Source organism: Cygnus atratus, chromosome Z (genome assembly GCF_013377495.2).
Source record: "Cygnus atratus isolate AKBS03 ecotype Queensland, Australia chromosome Z, CAtr_DNAZoo_HiC_assembly, whole genome shotgun sequence".
In the NCBI taxonomy this organism is placed as follows: Eukaryota; Metazoa; Chordata; class Aves; order Anseriformes; family Anatidae; genus Cygnus; species Cygnus atratus.
In genome coordinates, this window is record NC_066396.1 from 63,424,852 (window position 1) to 63,444,376 (window position 19,525).

The following is a 19,525-nucleotide window of genomic DNA, read 5'->3' on the forward strand; positions in this document are numbered from 1 at the left end:
CTACTTCCCTGGGGAGCCTGTTCCAGTGTGTGACAACCCTCTCAGTGGAGAACCTCTTCCTGATATCTAGCTTAAACCTCCCCTGCCGCAGCTTGACCCCATTCCCGCAGGTCCTATCACTGGTCACGAAAGAGAATAGATCGGCACCTCCCCCTCATGAGGAAGCTCCCCTCAGCCTCCTCTTTTCCACGCTGAACAGGCCTAGTGACCTGAGCCGCTCCTCGTATGTCTTCCCCTTCAGGTCCTTCACCACCTTGTTTGCTTAGACTGCACTTAATACAGGGAGAATGTTTTGTTAATAAACTATCTTCTTTGTTCTTTGTCATATTCCTTCTTGCAGCTCATACTTAACAAAGTTAGATATTTCTCCTTAGTCTGGGTTAATGCAGTTATACACTTGAAATGAATGAATTGTCACAGCAGAGTTTGGTTTCTGTTTAGAAAATAGGTTCGTTATTAACACTTATTCCTCAATACCAATGTCTGTATCATTGCCCCAACTTTGAGAACCATGCAGCTAAAGTCAGGTCTATGTTTGGATGAAGATTCAGAATTTTTAATTTGGCATTTAAGATTTTAATTAAATCAAATGTTTATAGCCAAGAATTGTAATTGCTGACAGTAAAATTCTATTTGTAAGAAAAAAAAAAAAAAGCCAGCAGAGTTTGATGGAAATGTACCCCTATATTAAATTTTTGAGAATTACAAGAAATTTTATCAGTCTTTCAGTAGGAATTGAATTCAAATATCCGTACATTTTGAGGAAGTCAAATGCAGCACGTATGGATTCTGGTACCTGCATTTTCTAGAGAGAACTGTCATGTTGTTGTTAACCCCTGACATCTGCCTCTGTATTGATCTTTTAAAAGTATAGAGATTCAAATGATTACTGCTGTTTAAAATAAAACTGAAAATGAATAAAGATTGTAACAGAACGTATTTAACTAAAATAACCCATTATACTTTTTTTCATTTTGTGTACATTTCTATACATGAACACACATGTATATCTGTGTGCCTATAGATACAAAATATGATGGCTGGTGAGATTCTTGTAGATCAGTTTTTCATTGGTGAGTCAGATTAAAAACATCACTGCTTATATTTGCGGCAGTTTTAGCTTTAATTTAATAATTTCTCCTTCTAATATACCCCCTAAAAGGGGGTCTATGGCTACTGAATCAAAAGATTAAAAAACACATCTGTCACAATTGTATGTACGTCCCAACAGAATCTTTCATATGCAGTAGTTTACCCCAGCAGCCCAGTTTATCACATTTTCAAGACCAGTGGCTATTCTACACAATACCTGGGAGAAGACACTGCCCAAGCAATGACAATTCTTAGCAGGCAGCTCTGGAGCAAGCCTGGTCCCTGCTCCATAACCATCACTACAGTCTTTTCACCAGCTGACCCAAGATCTGTTTTGCCTGTAATATCTATAATAAACCACATGCTTCTTCTGACTAAAAATTTGTGAAATGGGAAAATAAAGCTATTAATAATAATTCATGTGTCATGGAAGTTTTTTACCCAGTGAGCATCAGAGAAACCAAAAACTGGAGCAGGAGAAGTATCACAAATGTGAGAGTAAGAAGTATTGCCTCTTGCTTTATAGAAGAAATTGTCCAAAGCCTGGGAAGAAACTCAGTGAAGCTGAAAAGTAACTGAAAGTCTGGATAAATATATCTGTTGTCTTCCAGGATGTCAAAGGGGTGTGGGATGTGCACACATCATAGAGCAATTCCTCAAAGAGTGTAGGATAGACAGAATACAGGATGTTAGTATGGTAATTTTTAAGGGCTAACTAACTTGACTCTTTGGAAACATTCCACACTTCAGGTAAATTTAACCCCATATAAGACTTCCATATTTTTTTGAAATATTGCAGAGGTATAATTACAGTGTTCAAGGACAGTGTTTAAGTACAAATCTGTTTCTTAAAATATAAAAATAATAAAAATGGAAGCAATGTCTGCAAGATCATTTAGCCATTTAATATAATTAATCCATCACTTCAAGAATGGTAAAGTGGTAACATTCAATGGAGTGAAAACAGCAGGCTGTTCAAAACCAGGAGTCAGGTCAGATAAGTATTACAGTTAGTCTTAGATCAAGATTTATAAATGATGTCTGGGACAAGACAGAACATGATTCTTTGAAAAAAGATGGAATTTAGAAGTAAAAACATAACTTAAGGTTGAAAGCAAACATAATCTTAAGTCTAAAGCTTGTTCTCAAAAATCACCATTCTTCAGGAAATCCTCAGTGATAAAGAGCTGAAAATCAAGTCTAATTTGAGGGGATGGGAAACTGGCTGTTTGAGTCAGTTTGGAAAATCCTGCTCCAGCCCTTTTACTGTTTTTCTGAAGTGATGACCTTCAAAGATTCAAGACACTAAAATAAAAATAAGAGATTAAGATATTTTACACTTGCAGACTTGCAAAATGGGAACTAGTACAGATGATAAAATTACCTGATGAGGTTCAATTATACCCCCTAGAATATGCCAGTAAAGGCACTTGCAATTTCTATTTTTCAAGACAACACTGACTTCCATATTTAAGGCTCTCTGAAGCACGTTACAGTCAGTCTCTATTATATCTAACTAGAGCTGACAACGGTAGCACTAAAGATACCCAAATACTCTAGTCACTATATATATATATATACATATATATATATATTTGTATGTAGGTAAGGACAATTTTCAAGCAATCAGAATTTTAACAGAACAGATGTCTGAATTTGTGTGGTATATTGAAGATCATAGGTGTTATTCACTAAGGATATACAATACACATTTCAGCCACTTTTGGCAATTTTACTTGTAAATTACTGTAGCCGATTTAGAATGCCAACCATGTCCCTTCCCTAAGAAAAATCTTCTCTGTAAAAGGCAGACCAGTTTTTCACTTTATGTTATATAAAAGATAACACTAATATAATGAAAGGAAATGTGGCCATCTGGCCATGTACAACAGAAAAGAAAAATGAAAATCCAGTTTATTTGGATTAAACTCTGGAAGATCAGGTGCCTGGCAAAATTTGTTCTAAAAAAAGTAGGCATAAATGAAAACTACCATAAACAGCATAAAGGTATCAGTACAACATTCTGCAAAGACTGCTGTGAGGATTAGTTTCTCTAATACAATAACTCAACTGATTCAAACATTGGTATGGGATCACTTCCTGGCATCATGTCACGTTTTGTAGGCTTCTCTCTGTATACTGATAATACCCTACAATTTTAAGCACACAGGCACTGCAGTCCTAATAAGGTATCAAAACTTGGTAGAGACAATCTATATTGGCATCTTGCATGTGAAAACGTACAGTGTTACTAACAAGAGCCAACACAACCTTTAAGCTCATCTGCCTTCATTGCTGAATTTAATTTGATCATGTTTAGCTGCAGCTTTCACAGCAGACAGGAACATTTTTACACGCATTATCACAATGTTTATGTGCTGTGGTTTATAAGAATAAAATGGGGAAGAGACCCACAGTCTCAGGCTGTATACCCTTTTATGTTCAAACCAAAAAAGAAAACCAAAATTAGCAGCAGACTTTACCACATGCCAGCTGATGATTTTGAGCTTGAATGAGTTTGGGAAAATTACCACCAGCAGGAAACTTAAACCCCCTAGCAAAAATTTAATACACCCATCGTCCTTTCAATTGCACAAACCTCTTGTTACAAAAGCAAATATGCAGCACCGTTTGTATTTTAACAGAGAACGAGTTTGATTTATAATACATACTATAAAATTAACCAATAAGGAAAATTATCAGTTGAGTCCTCATACCTTAGAGGAATTTACTCCATTATGAATAGCAAAAGTCTGAAGTGTTCAATTAGCAATGAGTAACTCTCTAATGATTATGATATCGTGCCATAAACTAGCTAATGAGTCCTAATGAGTGGAAAAGTTCACTAGAGATACATACATATTAAGAAAATCAATGGAGGCTGTGGCACTTTGTGAGTTTAAAAGTACAGTTTTCCAGAAATGTGATATTATTCGGACAAAATCATATATATATACACACAGCTTCCTGGTTATGAAAGTTGTGGTTTGTGGTCCTGCTGAGCCACGTTCAGGATCATGACCGTGTTTGCCATGTGGAGGCCTGCCACTAGGAGACTGCTTGCTTCCAGTGCCTGTCACCCAGTCCCCCAAGATAAAGCTAAAAAAGATAAAAAGAAAGATAAAGATAAGACAACACCAAATGCCAAGATCAGTATTCTCTGGTAGAAAGTATGGCTGTGCTGGCAGAAAAACAGCTGCAGCAGAAACAAACCAGGCCATGAAGTTTGTAACAGGAATGAGCGTGGTCATGTCCAGAGCTGGTCATGCATCCACTTTGTCTGTGGAAGAAAAAGGGCTTTGCTACATAACTACATTAGCAGCAGGTCATGTTAAAAAGGTTGTCCAATGACCATCACTTATGTCATTACTCACTTCAAGAAGTATAAATATCTGTTCTACTTCTCTAAATACCTGCAAATGGGAATATTTTGGCTTTCACAGAGGTTCCCTTAGTTGCAGTTCATCTCTGGTGGCATGGGCAACATATTCAAAGATCCTGAACTAGGCAGCCTCACTTTTTGCCAGGCTTTGCTTTATGAAATAAATAAATAAATAAGTAAATAAGTAAATAAGTAAATAAGTAAATAAACAAATAAATAATCCTGGTGTTTTGTCCAATGTGACTTATCAACTTTATATAATGCAGCTGTTTACAATCATTGTTTGAAACAAACCTTGGACATTCTGTCCACTGTATGAACTAAGGACAGGTAAAGGCAGTGCATGACGGCACTCTAGAGTGCTCAAGTGCTGTTATCCTTTGCTTCGGAGGAACTCCTGCAAGTATATACACACCCTATTCCTCTCTCTTAAAATCTATTCAGGATTATGTGTTATGTTATATTCACCATCCCCCATCTTCCAAAAGCTATAACTCTCAAGAATAACATATTTATAAGTAGGCCTTTAAAAATATTATAGAGAAAATTTCTCCCTGAACCCAGCATAATTTTCATCTAGAAACACCTTAAGTATTAGAGAAAGCCAAACAGATCCTCACTATCTATCTTATGGTCCAACAAAATTAAGAATCTATTGATAGATATAGTAAGAAAAAAAAAAAAAAAAAAAGCTTTAAATAATCATGCTAAAACACTTGTTTATTCTGGTAGGTTATAATAGGATTAAATCACAGAGTGCTTCTGAAACTGTAAAACACACTTCAGTGCCAGGGGAAGAAAATGCTGTTACTACTCAAGGCAAATCAAGGAGATTATTTAATTAGGATCATTTCATCCTTTAAACAAATAAAAGAACCTAAATCTGTTTTCTTCTGACTTACCTCACTCTGCTTCCCACAATTTTCTTTGAATTTTTTTAATCAAAAGTGCAGTTTTAATCATTGAGGTTGGAAAAGACCTTCAAGATCATCTGGTCCAACCATCACCCTACTACCAATGTCACCCACTAAGCCATGTCCCTAAGTAAAACATCCAACCTTTCCTTGAACACCCCCAGGGATGATGTTCCCTGGGCAACACATACCAATGCCTGACTACTCTTTCTGAAAAGAAAAGTCTCATAACTTCTAATCTAAACCTCCCCTGGTGCAACTTGATGCTATTCCCTCTAATTTTATCATTAGTTAACTGTGAGAAGAGGCTGACTCCCAGCTCTCCACGACTTCCTTTCAGGTAGTTGTAGAGAGCAATAATGTCTCCCCTGAGCTTCCTCTTCTCTAGACTAAGCATCCCTGGTTCCCTCAGCTGCTCCTCATAGGACTTGTGTTCCAGGCCCTTCCCCATCCACATCACTTGCTTTCATAACACCTACTCTACGCTTATTAACCATTTCTAATCTTCTCTGAAACAAAATGGGGGCAATGTCTTGTGACCATATCTTCCAAATATAAGCTCCTCGTTAAATTTTTTTTCTCTCTCTCTCTGTACTTTCCTACCTTCTTTATGGTCAATTACATTGTTTTCTGCCCTGCTATTTCTTTATAATTACAACTTTTGACAGCCCTGTTCTCAAGACTATATTCTTCACTGGTAAGACCTTGTTATATCTTCAAATTGGAACTCTTCATAGTAGGTGGCTCTCTCTTAGCCATCACACTACATTCAGTGCCTACTATGCACATTTTGCCCCGTAGATGCATTATCCTAAAATGGCAGTAATCTTCATAGATCTTCGTCATTTTTTAATGTTTTATGACTAGCACAATAATTATTACTTTGACAGTACAGGTAAAGTATTTAGAAGAGTATCAGATACATTTGTTCGCAGCCAAAGCTACTTATGGATTAATGATTATCTGAAAATACTCACTGGACCTTCAAAGGAGTCATGTCTCAATACACAGATGTAGAATTCTTGTAAGTCTTTTCATTTCTGGTTCATTGTAATTATCTACTTTCCTGTTTTGTTTGTTTGCTTGTTTGTTTTGTTTTTGTTTTCTTCCAGAAATGAAAACAAATAATCCAAGAAACCAGAATTTCTTTTCATGTGTTTTACATCACAGAATCAAAAAGACCATTACTTTGGTGTTTTTGAACATCTCTGTTGTACATCTGTGTTGAAGAACACATGACAGGATTTGTGTTTGCATAATTAATTACTTTTTCTTCTACAACCAGTAAGATTTTATATATATATATATATCACATGCATTTTTTCTTAAGTTAAATAACCCATTTGCAAATATTGTGCAGTATTACTAAAACATTCAACAAGATTTTACCATAAGTCTATTTTTTCATAAGCTTTGGAGAAACAGCATAGTCAATACCACTACTGAGTGCCATTATTTCCAGGTCCAGGAAGCCATGAATACAGTAAAATCTGTCCTTTTGCAATATACAGGCTGATGTACTCGGTATCCAAGAGCCATCTGAAATGGAGACTGATCTCAGCATACTGACATAAACTTTGATTTTTTTCAAAGTAAAAAGGAAAAGCAGGAATGTCAATATGCCAATAAATCAGGAGAAACAGGTACTGTGGAAGGAGAAACAGGTACTGTGGAAGTAAAAGGAAAAAGAAAAAAGAAGTGTTTGGATTCATGTGCAGAGCTTTTCTTGCTTGTTTTTTCTCCTCACTGATATAGGTTTGGGGTTTCATACCTTCAAAATATTTTAGGAATAATTGAAAAAACAAACAAACAAACAAACAAAACAAAACAAAAAAACTAACTGAATTACTATGATATTAAAAAAAAAAATAAACTGTCGTAGTACTTTCCACTTACATTAATATTATCAAAAGAGTATATATAGGAACATAACTAAAGTTAATATGGCAAAAATGCTGTTTTTGTAGGTATTTAGTACATAATAGCACATCTTAGTTCTATTTTGTAAGTGATTGGTAAAAGCTTTTTTTATAACCAACGTAAAAGCATTGCATATATTTATATGAACAAAAATTCTTGTTCACTCAAAATAAGTCTTCTTGAGCAAATGGACAGCAACATTGCTTGTTAACAAATGGATAGGTGGTCTGTACAGCCAAGATTTGCAGGCAGAAGACACTTATTGAAAAAGTTCATTATAAGCAGAATGAGCAAGACTGGCTACATGAATTAACCTTCTGCACACACAGGCAGATGTTTTGCAAGAATGGCAATCCAAATGGAGAGCAGAACAGTGTGGACGTTATGCAGATAAATATATTACAGACTGGGACACTTTGGGAAAACTGAGGAAGACTCAGGTCTAGATTACAATTCTCAATACAGAAAGCTGGTGAGAAGTTGATTTTTTGCAAAATTTCCATCTATAAGAAGTCTGATTTGCTGCCAGAACATCAGCATTGAAGTGTTTCTATATTTAGATTTACCAAGTGATTGCCCTAGAAAAAGCCGTTATTTAATATCTGTTTAAGCAAATGGGAGCTGACACACCTTTTTTCTTGAGTATGACTAATCTCATTTAGTTAGTCAGGTACTGGCTGGGCATAAGACTGCAGCAGTGCTTAAGCAAAAAAAAAAAAAATAAAAATAAAAAAATCATGAAGTGTAACTTGTTGAGTAATTTCTACAGTGGGAACCTCAACTCAGAGGTAACTGTTCAGAGCATCTGTAGTCAGAGAGAGACCCTCTGGGGCTTCCACTAGGCCTGTGATTTCTGATTTGGATCCAAAACGAAAGGAGGAAAATTTGAGATGACAACAGTAGTGCACAGAAACAAATTTCACATGCAAGGAGACTGTGCAAGGTAGAAATCTTTTCATGAAGTCTAGGCTACCTCCTTGAATATAAACAGTAGAAGTATATACACATGATTCTCAGATTTCATAGAATCATTGAATCATTAAGGCTGGAAAAGACCTCCAAGATCATCTGGTCCAACCATCCCCCTAGGTTAGTAGGTCTACCAGGGCTTAATGATTCTACAGTGATTCTATAATGATTCTATGATGATTCTATGATGATTGCATGACTTCCGCCAGCTGCTTGTAGAATGCCTCATCCGTGTCTTCATCCTGGTTTGGCGGTCTATAACAGACCCCCACCAGGATGTCCTCTTTGTTGCCCATCCTCCTGATCCTTATCCATAGGGACTTTACATTATCATTCCCAGCCCTGAGCTCAAGAACACTGAAACACTCTCTAATATAGAGCACCACACCACCACCCCTCCTTTGTTACCTGTCCCTTCTGAAAAGCTTATAGCCATCCTTTGCAGGACTCCAGTTGCAGGAGTGGTCCCACCACATTTCTTTTGTGGCTTTGAATTTATTTCATCCTGATATCTTATTCCACATCACTCCACACTAAAGCAACCCCATTAGTGTGCAAGGATGCATCAAGATTTTTTTTTCTTCTAAATACCTTTTCTGCCCTTACCACCGCCCCATACTTCTTCTTTTCCATTTCTTTCTGAACAAATGAGAAAAGATCTCTTTCGGGCAGCTCTTCCTCCAGGTAACGGGAGGATGACCAGTTCTTGAGCTACTTGTGTCAGTATTTCATTGAAATTCAGTACATTCCTGTGTTTATGCCTTAGTAGTAGGCATAAGCATAGGACAATATCTCAGAGAGGAAAGAGACAATAATTTCAATGCTTACTACATAATCTAAAATTTTGCTGAAAATGCTAAAAGGGAAAAGCCCACTGCTAAAGTAAGCTTTTAAATAGAGGTAAGTTTTATAAAAGAACATCAGAGAACAGTGATAGATGTTTGCTCTTTGCTCAGTCATGTGAAAGTATTGTTTAATTATGGATTAAGTTCAGGCTTTAGCTTCTTGACCAGTGTCAATTATTCTTTCCATTTTCTTCTTTGAGATCATGCTGAGCAAGGGTGATACACAGATAACATTTGATATTATTCACCTGCCTATATGCTCTAGAGAACATCAAAAAATATATAGAGAAGGAAGAGGAAAGAAAAAAAAAAAAAAAGAAGAAAGGAAAAAAAAAAAAGAGTAAAACACCTCACCAACCTTGGAGTCTTTGTACTAGGAAAAGGAGATAAAACAGCAAGAACTGGGTCTGAAACAATAAAGTACAACTCTCTTCAGACAAGAGATCTGAGAAATACAGAAGATGCCTATTTTCCTTCAGGACCTGAATTTTAAAAATATATGAAATTCTTTGCCCAAAATATATAAAACAAAGCTCCTGTAATTCTAATGATGTCATTTTTAACACAAAGCATTCAGTATCTAAAAATAAATTTATTTATATAAGATTAGTGTGACCTAAAGGGCAGTTTGCTCTCTCTCTCTCTCTTTTTTTTTTTTTTTTTTTTTTTTTAATCTTAAGATTGTCTCCTTTGCTGTGCATTTGACCCTAGAAGGATTATCTCACAAAAGAAAACATCTTGTCCTATAGGATATATAAGGAACTTTGTCACTTCTTGAAGCACTGATGGAACGGCAGGAAAAAAGAAGAGTGTTTCTAATGTAAGACCAGTATTTGTAAACAAAAACATGCCCCACCAGCCAATGAGCATGGTTTCAGACCTTTGCATTGCATTGAAAATTTAACATGTTTCAATATAGTACGTCAGAATCACTCCTGTGCAGAGCATATTCTGGTTAAAGATAATGCAATAGTTGAAACTGCTAGCATCTCTGAATCATACCGATTGTCTTTACCTGATTTTTAATGTTAGTTTATTCTGCAAGAGAGTGGTTCAGAATGATTTCAGCAGATTTATTAATTTCCTGTGAGAAAAACTATTTTTAACAATGCTTTCTTCCAAATATATTTTAATTATCACTAGTGCATGAAAAGAACAAATTAGGAACAGATTCTGCATTTTACCTGTGACTAAACAGTACTTTTCTATAGATGTAGTTGAACTGAAGCCATTAAGACATGACCAAGACTATCAGCTTGGCCTAAAATGATAATACAAGTATACTGAGAGCAACTTGGTAGGTTGCTGGTGCTGCTGAGAAGAAGAACCCAGCTGTACTTCTCAAAGAGCTTGTTTACATCCCCCTGAGAGGTCAGTCTCGGAAACACTGGTGAGAAATGAAACCAAGAAGCAATGGGGACTGATTGAACACCAGTCTCTGCCTACACAGGAGAACAGTAAGTGCCTCTTCTCTATTGCATCTATGGTTTATTCCTTATCTCAATGTTGGTTTTCTATGCAGTCATATTAGGTTGAAAATTCCTGAGATTTTAAATGAGAATAGATAACCAAAGTTCCAAGCATCAATGCAGTATCCACTGCAGAGTGTATATGTTCATGATAAAGTACTCATTAACAACAACAACAAAAAGGTATGTTTAACTGAAGTATGATTACCACAGTGTAACACAGCACCTCTGTGATGCAGTCCTTAGAAAATATACTCTAGAGACAAATTTCTTTAACCTAGGTCAACAAATGTAACTATGACAGATACCATAACAACCTGAAAATAGAAATGACTGATTGGAATTCTGCATTTAACTTCAAAAAGTAAATTACAGATATATCCTTCATAAATGTACATTTTTTTTCATTAATGTCACTTTATATACTTTTGCAAATTACTCCAGCAGAGAAAATGCTTTGCTTCACTTACGGAGAGTGGCTAAACCATGTTTTGTTGTCAAAAACAACAATAATCCTGCAAATATTTTTGTTTGTTTGTTTGCTATCACATCAAGAACTATGATGACACCAGCCTAATAGAGGTAAATCCAAACGCAACATTTTTTCTGTAACATATAAATCATTTTTGTAATATCCTTACTTCGGGTTGTCTCTGCCAGTTGTAGTTACAGCCCATCTTCTCCACCCATCTGCCATCAGACATAGATCATCAGCTGTTAAATGCATTAGATTATTGACAATTAGCTCAGTTATTTCCTGTGCTAAACTCAGTCACCTCAGCAGAGATACATGAATAGAGCTGTTTCTTACCAGGAAGCTGAATTCTGAATAAATATTATACCTCTTTAAAACTTCTTTCTACTTACTCCTCTCAACATTTTACATATGGCAGATAGTTCAATCTTTCCCATGTCAACAGGTGTCCAACTGCAGATTTGGTTGCTATTTAGTCTACTTCAACCAAAAAGATCACTTTTGTGAAAGGGAAGAAGACCATAAGATTGCTAGTCGGATCTATACATTTTATTTATTTATCAATGAGCAGGAAAAGTGGACAATTAAGTAGGTGATAAGACTTGCCAATGACATCAGTCATGGAATCCATTCCATTGCATGCAAAGAGTAAAAAAGAGGATGCTTCAGCTTGAAAATTATGTGACTGAAGGGTTACAGCTGCAGTTAATAAAATTACAAACAGGGAGTCATTCCAGCAAAATTGTCAAGCAGCTGGTTTAAAAACCAACCAAATAGAAGTATATTTGCTTCTAATCTTTCCAATAAACACGGTTCAGTTCTTGGTGTTTCTTTTCTTTTCTTCTCTTCTCTTCTCTTCTCTTCTCTTCTCTTCTCTTCTCTTCTCTTCTCTTCTCTTCTCTTCTCTTCTCTTCTCTTCTCTTCTCTTCTCTTCTCTTCTCTTCTCTTCTCTTTCCTTTCCTTTCCTTTCCTTTCCTTTCCTTTCCTTTCCTTTCCTTTCCTTTCCTTTCCTTTCCTTTCCTTTCCTTTCCTTTCCTTTCCTTTCCTTTCCTTTTCTTTTCTTTTCTTTTCTTCTCACTAGGAGGGTTATTGTGTGAGGATTCAGTTAAAATTGTAACTATGCATTCCTTAGCTAAAACATCAAGAATTAGAATCTAGGTTTTTATTCACCCGATTAGATACAAGAAAGAAGGAAGATGAAGTTACCATGGAGAGTGCTGAAGGACCTCTGTGAGTTCCCCCTGTGGACAGCTATGATCCCACAGGGGAAACCTACAGGACTGGATGCATCAGCACTTCTCTTGAGCACTTAGACTTGCATCCTCCCCTCTGGAGCAGGAATAGATACGTGTTTTGAGGGACTGTTTGCTAGTTTGGCTGAGATGCATTTGGTGTTGTTGATTTATGCACCCCCCCAAAAAAAAAAAAAAAAATGTTTCCAACACCAAGTCCCACAGCTCAGCTTCCACCAGCTGAATTCAAAAACTGAATCAGGCCTATTAAGTTTCTCTAACAATGCTGGAAAAGACTAAGAAGCAGGATTAAATACCTAGTAACACCACGGAGAAATATAAACTAAGGGTTGGTAGAATATTTTCCATCTTATGGGAGCATTTTGTATTAATATTTGGCCTCAATGTCTCCTTTTGTAGTCCAGTACTGTAAAGCCGAATCACTCTCTTGTTGAAAAATCTCTAGAGAAAATAACAAAATGCAAATGTTTCTCTATGTGCAACACATAGACCATCTGTAAGTCATACCATCTTTTTCCTTTCCTTAACGTTGCAGACTCTCCACTAAGAAAGACGGAGAGCTCGATCTTTCCCTTTTGGCTTTCCTTAGAGCTAGCCAGCTGGTTCATGGAGCTATGAGCAGGGTTTATTTTTCCTGGCTTGGATGCAAACCTCTAGTTATTAATATGGGAGTGAGCCCTGCTGGCTGACAATTTAAGATAAAGTAAATTGAAAGTGACATAAAGGAGTGTGTGGGTGTTAATGTGCGTCACCGAGGTTCTTTTCTGACATCCTGAAAGGTCTCGTCTGTATGGCTGACACTAGCAACCTTTACTAGTGACCCTGTGCTATTAAGGGGTAGGCACTGTCATTGATTTGTAAAAGTGACAGATGCAGCATGTGGTTGTAAATTAGCCATGTGAAGTCAGTCTCCAGAGATTTCCAAGCATGTTTTTTCCTTTGCAATGATTTGTGTTCTTCCATTTGCCAAGCTGCATGAAGTGAGGCACTTAACTCTTTTTCACCAGTCATCTCATTGTACTTTACTTTGTTTTTCTGATTCTTTTCTTCTTTTCCCACTCTCCCCAATCTATTATTATTCACAAGACTACACTTCTCAATTGTTTCTTAAGATGCTTTTCTTTTTCTCTTCATAGTATTTTTGAAGAAGGTTAACAAAGTCATATCACGATAAAGCTGAAATCTCTTCCAAACCCTTAAGCCCTAGCTTTTATTTACAAGTACATGTATATTTATATATATTTATATATATACACATGTGTATATGTACACATGTGTGTATATATAAATATATTTATGATTTTTTCTTATAACAGGATGACTGTTCTGGTGAGGATTTTATTACTAATGGTCACTGGTCACATAGAGTGCAAAGGGAGACTGAGTGAGCTTCCAGGTATCTTTAGTTCTTACACAGAAACTCAGGTGCGATGGAATAGCACCATTTAAGAAAGGGAGAAATTATTTTATACAACTGCAGCTGCATAATGCAGATGATAATGGGAAATAAATTTAAATGTTTCTAGCCTCAATCAGGTAATTCACATCAGCCTTGTAACAGGTATCTACAGTGATCATACGAAATTAAGACTATGGGGGACCTGGAACCACCACATGTTCCATTCCTACCAAGTAAGAATTAAGCTAGAGCACACAATCTACCATCTCTCTTCTGTGAATTTCCTTCCATGGAAATTCAATCAAGCCATTGTAATGCTGATTCTAGATATGTACTTATATTGCAACTTATCTGCTACAATAAATCAGAGTTCCATTTAGGTAAAGATTGGCTGGATGATCAACCTCTAATAATTAAATGTAGGACATTAAACACGTATCACAAAAAGTATCTATGTGCCATTTGCTGCAAAACCAAACCCAAAGCAAAACAAAAATATGTCAAGACAAATTATTCCTTGGTCTAAATGTCACCAGCTGTAAAAAGCACCATGACAAAATGTTAAAAGGTCATGACCTCATAAAACTACTATTCTAGCTCCTTATCCTAAATCACTTCTGATTATGTATGGTAAGTTCTTTCCATTTTGAAGTGGAAAATACTTTTTCTGAGAACTTCAAGCTGGGCATTGAGTGTGGATCCAGAGGTGAAAGGTTCAGGGTTTTAGCTGCTAAGCCACCAATCTCTGTCCTCTCTTCTTTTGTCTTTCCTTTTACACTTAGTTACAACAGTTTTTTCTAGTGAATATTCATTCTGTGGAGAAAGCTTGTGTTGAAACTGTCTTCCATGCACTTTAGGATTCTACCAATTCATAACATCACTATTCTTCCTTCTAGCTTCAGCCAAATGCATATAGGTACCCTATTAACGCAGTTGCATTTGAGGCTGAGATGTTGGTCCATAAATTTGACTTTGAAAATAAAATAAAATAAAATAAAATCTTATTTCCAAACCTTTTCCTTACAACAGAAGTGGGTCATATTTGATCAAAACTAAATCTCAGTGCACTGTGATCACTGCAACGCCTCACTAGATCACCTCTATGCAATCTTGTTCGTGAGTCCATGATAGACTTTGCTGGGAGAAGCCCACTTCCTGAGAGAAAGACGAATTACAGAAATGACAGGACCCTTTAGTGTTAAAATTTAGTACAAAGCTATATTACCATAATAGTCACAGTGGAAACCCCTGTCTCATCAAGCTGCCGAATCTCAGGCCATAGAGTTAATTATTTATGTGTTCAGAACTGCTGTTTTGGGTGCATTTAGAAGGCTGAGTTAACATTGTACGGGGTTGGAAAGAATTTAAGGATTTCCAGTGTCTTCCCCCCACCACCACCACCACCTTTTCCCACTGTAGCTTCAAAATGTTTTATAATTATTCATTTTAAACCTATTTCCTGGTCAATCATTCCGAAGCTACTCATTCCTACCCTTTAGTAAGATCCAAAACTGACTGTTACTATGGAAACTGCTACAGATGTAACAGCTGCAATTCACAAGAAAGAGAAAGAAGAGGAAAATGGATCAAGAAGTGTCACTTGCATTATGCAAAATTTCATAGCTATGTATGAATTGCATGCTGTGAATAAGGTTCTTTGTGAACCCAAAAAGTTAGAAAGGTCACCCTAGTATTAGAGGAAATGATTCCTAAGTCAGTAAATGAATTGCTTTCAAAAATCTTGTGTGAAAAAAAGAATTATTTATAATCCCTTTTTTGAACCACTTTTCATACAAAAAAAAATAATGCATATATATATTTAATTTTCTTTTTTAAGTGTCTTTGCCTATAACCCAATTTTGATCTCTCTTTCCTTTTTTTGAGGGGGCTGGAGACACTCACCAGAAAAAAAATAAAATAAAAAAAACTTAGATTTCTTTAGGTCTCAATCTGCTTTAATCACAACTGACATGCGAGCAGCATTTGTTACCAGGTGGTCAGTTATCTGTTTTCCTTGCATATTTAAAGGTATTTTATGCAATTACTCAAAACCCCTCCTGAAAGTGTGTGTATTAAGCAAAAGAAAATGGGGCTGTGAAAACTCAAAGGAATGGAAATATTGTAGAAAACAAAAGCTGTGCAGGAATGTACTCAGCCTGTTTCTCTTATCAACTACAGTATTTTTACACCCCCATAATTTTCTCTGACTGCAAGCAGGTTTCTGCAGACATAGCCTGGAGGGCCTCAGAGAGGGAAGGGAAAATCAGGCCTTTAGTCTAGTGCTCAGCTGCCATCGATTATTTAGGAGAAAAATTATGTGACATTTTTCTTTCAATTATGCTGTTTAACAAGGCTTGGGAGTTAATACTGACCAGAAGATGTGTTATCCAAGATATGCTGTAAAATACTCTGCACTCTGTAGAATAGATCTCCATTGGCTCTCAATTAATGTCTGCAGCCATGCAACCACACTAAACTGACTAATCTGACTTGACCAGAGCTGAATGCACCTCAGTGTTTTTATTTTTTTATTATTATTATTATTTTTTTCCCTCAAAATATACAGAGAAGAATTGTTTGTGCTGGATGTGCAGTAATAAAAATTTGTCAAATCTGTCAAAAGACTTAACTCCTAAATATAATTCTTCAAAGAGAGGAGTGTATAAAAAACAGAAGGCATGCTGCTTTACTATTACTGTGGGGACTGCGTGATCCTGTGCCTGACAAAGATCTGTTTAAGATGTATGAGCAGTGTTGTGAGTCTGTATCCAACAACATCCTTATGTTTTTTCATCCAGCAGTTTAGACTTCAGCTTGGAAACTCACACCTGCCTTTTGCCCTTGACTTCACAGTTCTGCACAAGTGACTAAGTACATTCCCAGGCTGTGCATTTTACAAACTTTGAAGAGTAAGCAACAATTTAAATATTATGACATGCACTGAGGCATGCATCAGATGTAAAGAGGACATGCTTAACAAGTATATTTTTAACAAAGTCTTATTTCCACATGAAGCTCTCTGCCTGGCATCACAGCTTCTGAAAATCTGTAGTGACTCACTCACTGGAAAACTCAATGCAAGTGCAAATGTAATCTCTCGATTTGACAATCACCTGCCCCCTTTTACAGCTCCATTACTTGATGTTTGCTGACTTGATCATAAATCATGGGACTCCTCTGAGAAATGAGTTAAATCATTCCCTTTAAAATTTATATCTTTTTTTTGTGTTCAACTATTGTTTTCTTTTAGCATGCTCAAACAATATCCCTATACTTATCTGACTAGTTTTGCTGTGTTTTCTTTGCCCCAGAAGTGACAAAATGTGTAGCATAAGAGTTCCAAAGTTGTTAAATTGCGTGTCATTGCCCATTGTTCATTTATGTTGTACCACAGATTTCAGATCAGCACTGAAAAATCAATTCTGACATGAGCCAAACAAGTATTTCTTGATGTTCTGGTAAACAGAGAGGCTACAGTTTCAGGAAAGCCTTAAAATCTGTAAAGAGAATGTGTCTGTAACTCTGTTTCAACCATTTAGCTTTTGGAGGAATAGTCAACTTGATTCCAAAAAACTACAGAAAATTTCCAATCTGTATTACTTAGATTATTTCTATTCTTTAATCACTTGTAGGCCTTAATATCCAGGGTGATTGCTTTAAAATGCTGCATTATCTTTGAACCATGATGCTCTATACATATTAGTGTAATCCCAGATTAAGAAGAAAAATTGAGGAATGAGAGGGATGAAAGTTATTCAGCAAAGCCAAAGAAACTTCCTTCCTTACAAATTTGGTGTCTCTTGTGAATCTGATTCAAAGTTATACAGAGCATAAACAACAACCTAAAGAACTGAGATTGCAGGAAGAACAATTTGCTTTAAGGGACTGATTCATACAGCATTTGGAGTTTCCTACATCAGTGATTTGTGCGTGTTGTTTGCCCTGTTTACTTTGTCGTGGACTGCATCCCCCCTCCAACCCTTCAACCAGAGAGACACCTACATGCAGGTAAAATACAGTATGTTGAACTGCCTGTAGTTATTTTAAGCTGGATGCTGCCTTAGAACACAGAGATGAGCTCTGCAATGTTTCCTGTAGAGGTGTAGCCAAGGGAAGAAGCAGCCAACAGACAGCTCTCAGCCACATTTTTACTGCTCTAAAGTCCTCAGCAATGCCTCAAAACATGCCTCACTTCCAACAGGCTATGTATGCCATGAGCCACTCCACTGTCCCTAGCAGAGACAGTGTGGCCCTATCTGTTTGACCCCAAGCAAACCCTTTTTGCTAGAGTTTACCCCAAATGGGGAACAATTTTTGCAATTCAGAAAGTTTTGGTTTTTTTTTGGTTGGTTGTTTTTTTTTTGGATCCCTTTCAGCCTAAAAAGAGGGGGCCAGTGTGGGATGAGGATTTTGCCTGAGGAGTCACAATATCTTTCCCCAAATTGATCCAGTGCAAAAATTACATCTCAGTAATAGAAGTAAAGAATCAACACTTTGAAAAGTTACATTCAGCAAGCAAAATCCTTAGAAAGGAAAACCAGGATGCATTTCCTTTCTCAACTGAAATCACAGTACATCCCTATCTTTCTACAACCCAACGAATTTATCAGCAGCTCACACTGTGGCAGATGATCTATCAGCAGACAAGGGTCTGTGAAATCATCTCACTCTGTTCACAAATATGTCATACATATAAAGGCTCCCTTTGAGTATCAGGAACACTGCTTCTTTTCTTAAAGAAAGAAAGATTTTTATTTTTTCAGTCTTGTAGCAAATTAGAAATATATAGAAATATTTTGACAGAAACCTGGTCTAGATAATGATTTTTTCTCCACTTGTTCTTATATCTTTCTTCAAAAGACAAATTTAAAATATGGCCACAATTTCTCTTAAGTGTCTGATCAGAAATAAAGAGCATAACATTTCACACAGAAGAGGCTTTTCAAACATTTGTATGATTCGATGTGAAAAATTCCCATTATCCCAGAGGAATTTAGTGGAAGAGTGAAATCTCAGGAGCATGAAATCACCAAAAATGGAATGGAAATTTTTCCCCGACTAAATTTTCCATATAAAAATGTCCCTTCTCTTTTATAGACGTATATTAAAAGCAAGAGGTAATAAAGACAGAAATAAACTGTGTAATTATCATACTTTAGGCATTTAACATACCTTGTATTTATGAATTGTTGAGCTTTTTTATTTTGTAATAAATAGTGAATAATTGATTTATCTCTGTGTTTCCAGTAATTTGTTCCACATTCTCTGTACTTGCTGCTTTATTTCATTTTCAAAGAAAAGCCAGCAAGGAATTGATTGACATACTTTGGTTATAGTTACGCAGAGCTTTATTTAAGACTAATTTCAAGGAACACACACTTTTTTTTTGCTTTGAAAGACTATTTCTATTTGAAAAATAACATATATTAGTGTACGTATGTCTTTTTTTCATTAAGACCATTATATTTTGTATCGTTCAGTATCATTATACTGGTGAAAAGCGCTCCACAGCACCTGCAAAATTTGCAGCACTTATAAGACAAGAAATACTTTGCTCTCTTACATGGTGTGACAGACAGGAAAAATAGAATCTTGTGAGGTGAGCCTAGCAGAGTTACATATCTATAACCATCCCATGAAATACAGTGGTTATTTATTTTAATGATTCTGGCTTTAGATGGCCTTACTGTTTATTACTAATCTCCTCTAATTCTATTTTATATCAAGGATAAACTGAAAATATTATTAAAAGATGTTTCTGAAACTATATCACAATGAAAAACACCCAAATAATTGCATGTACACAA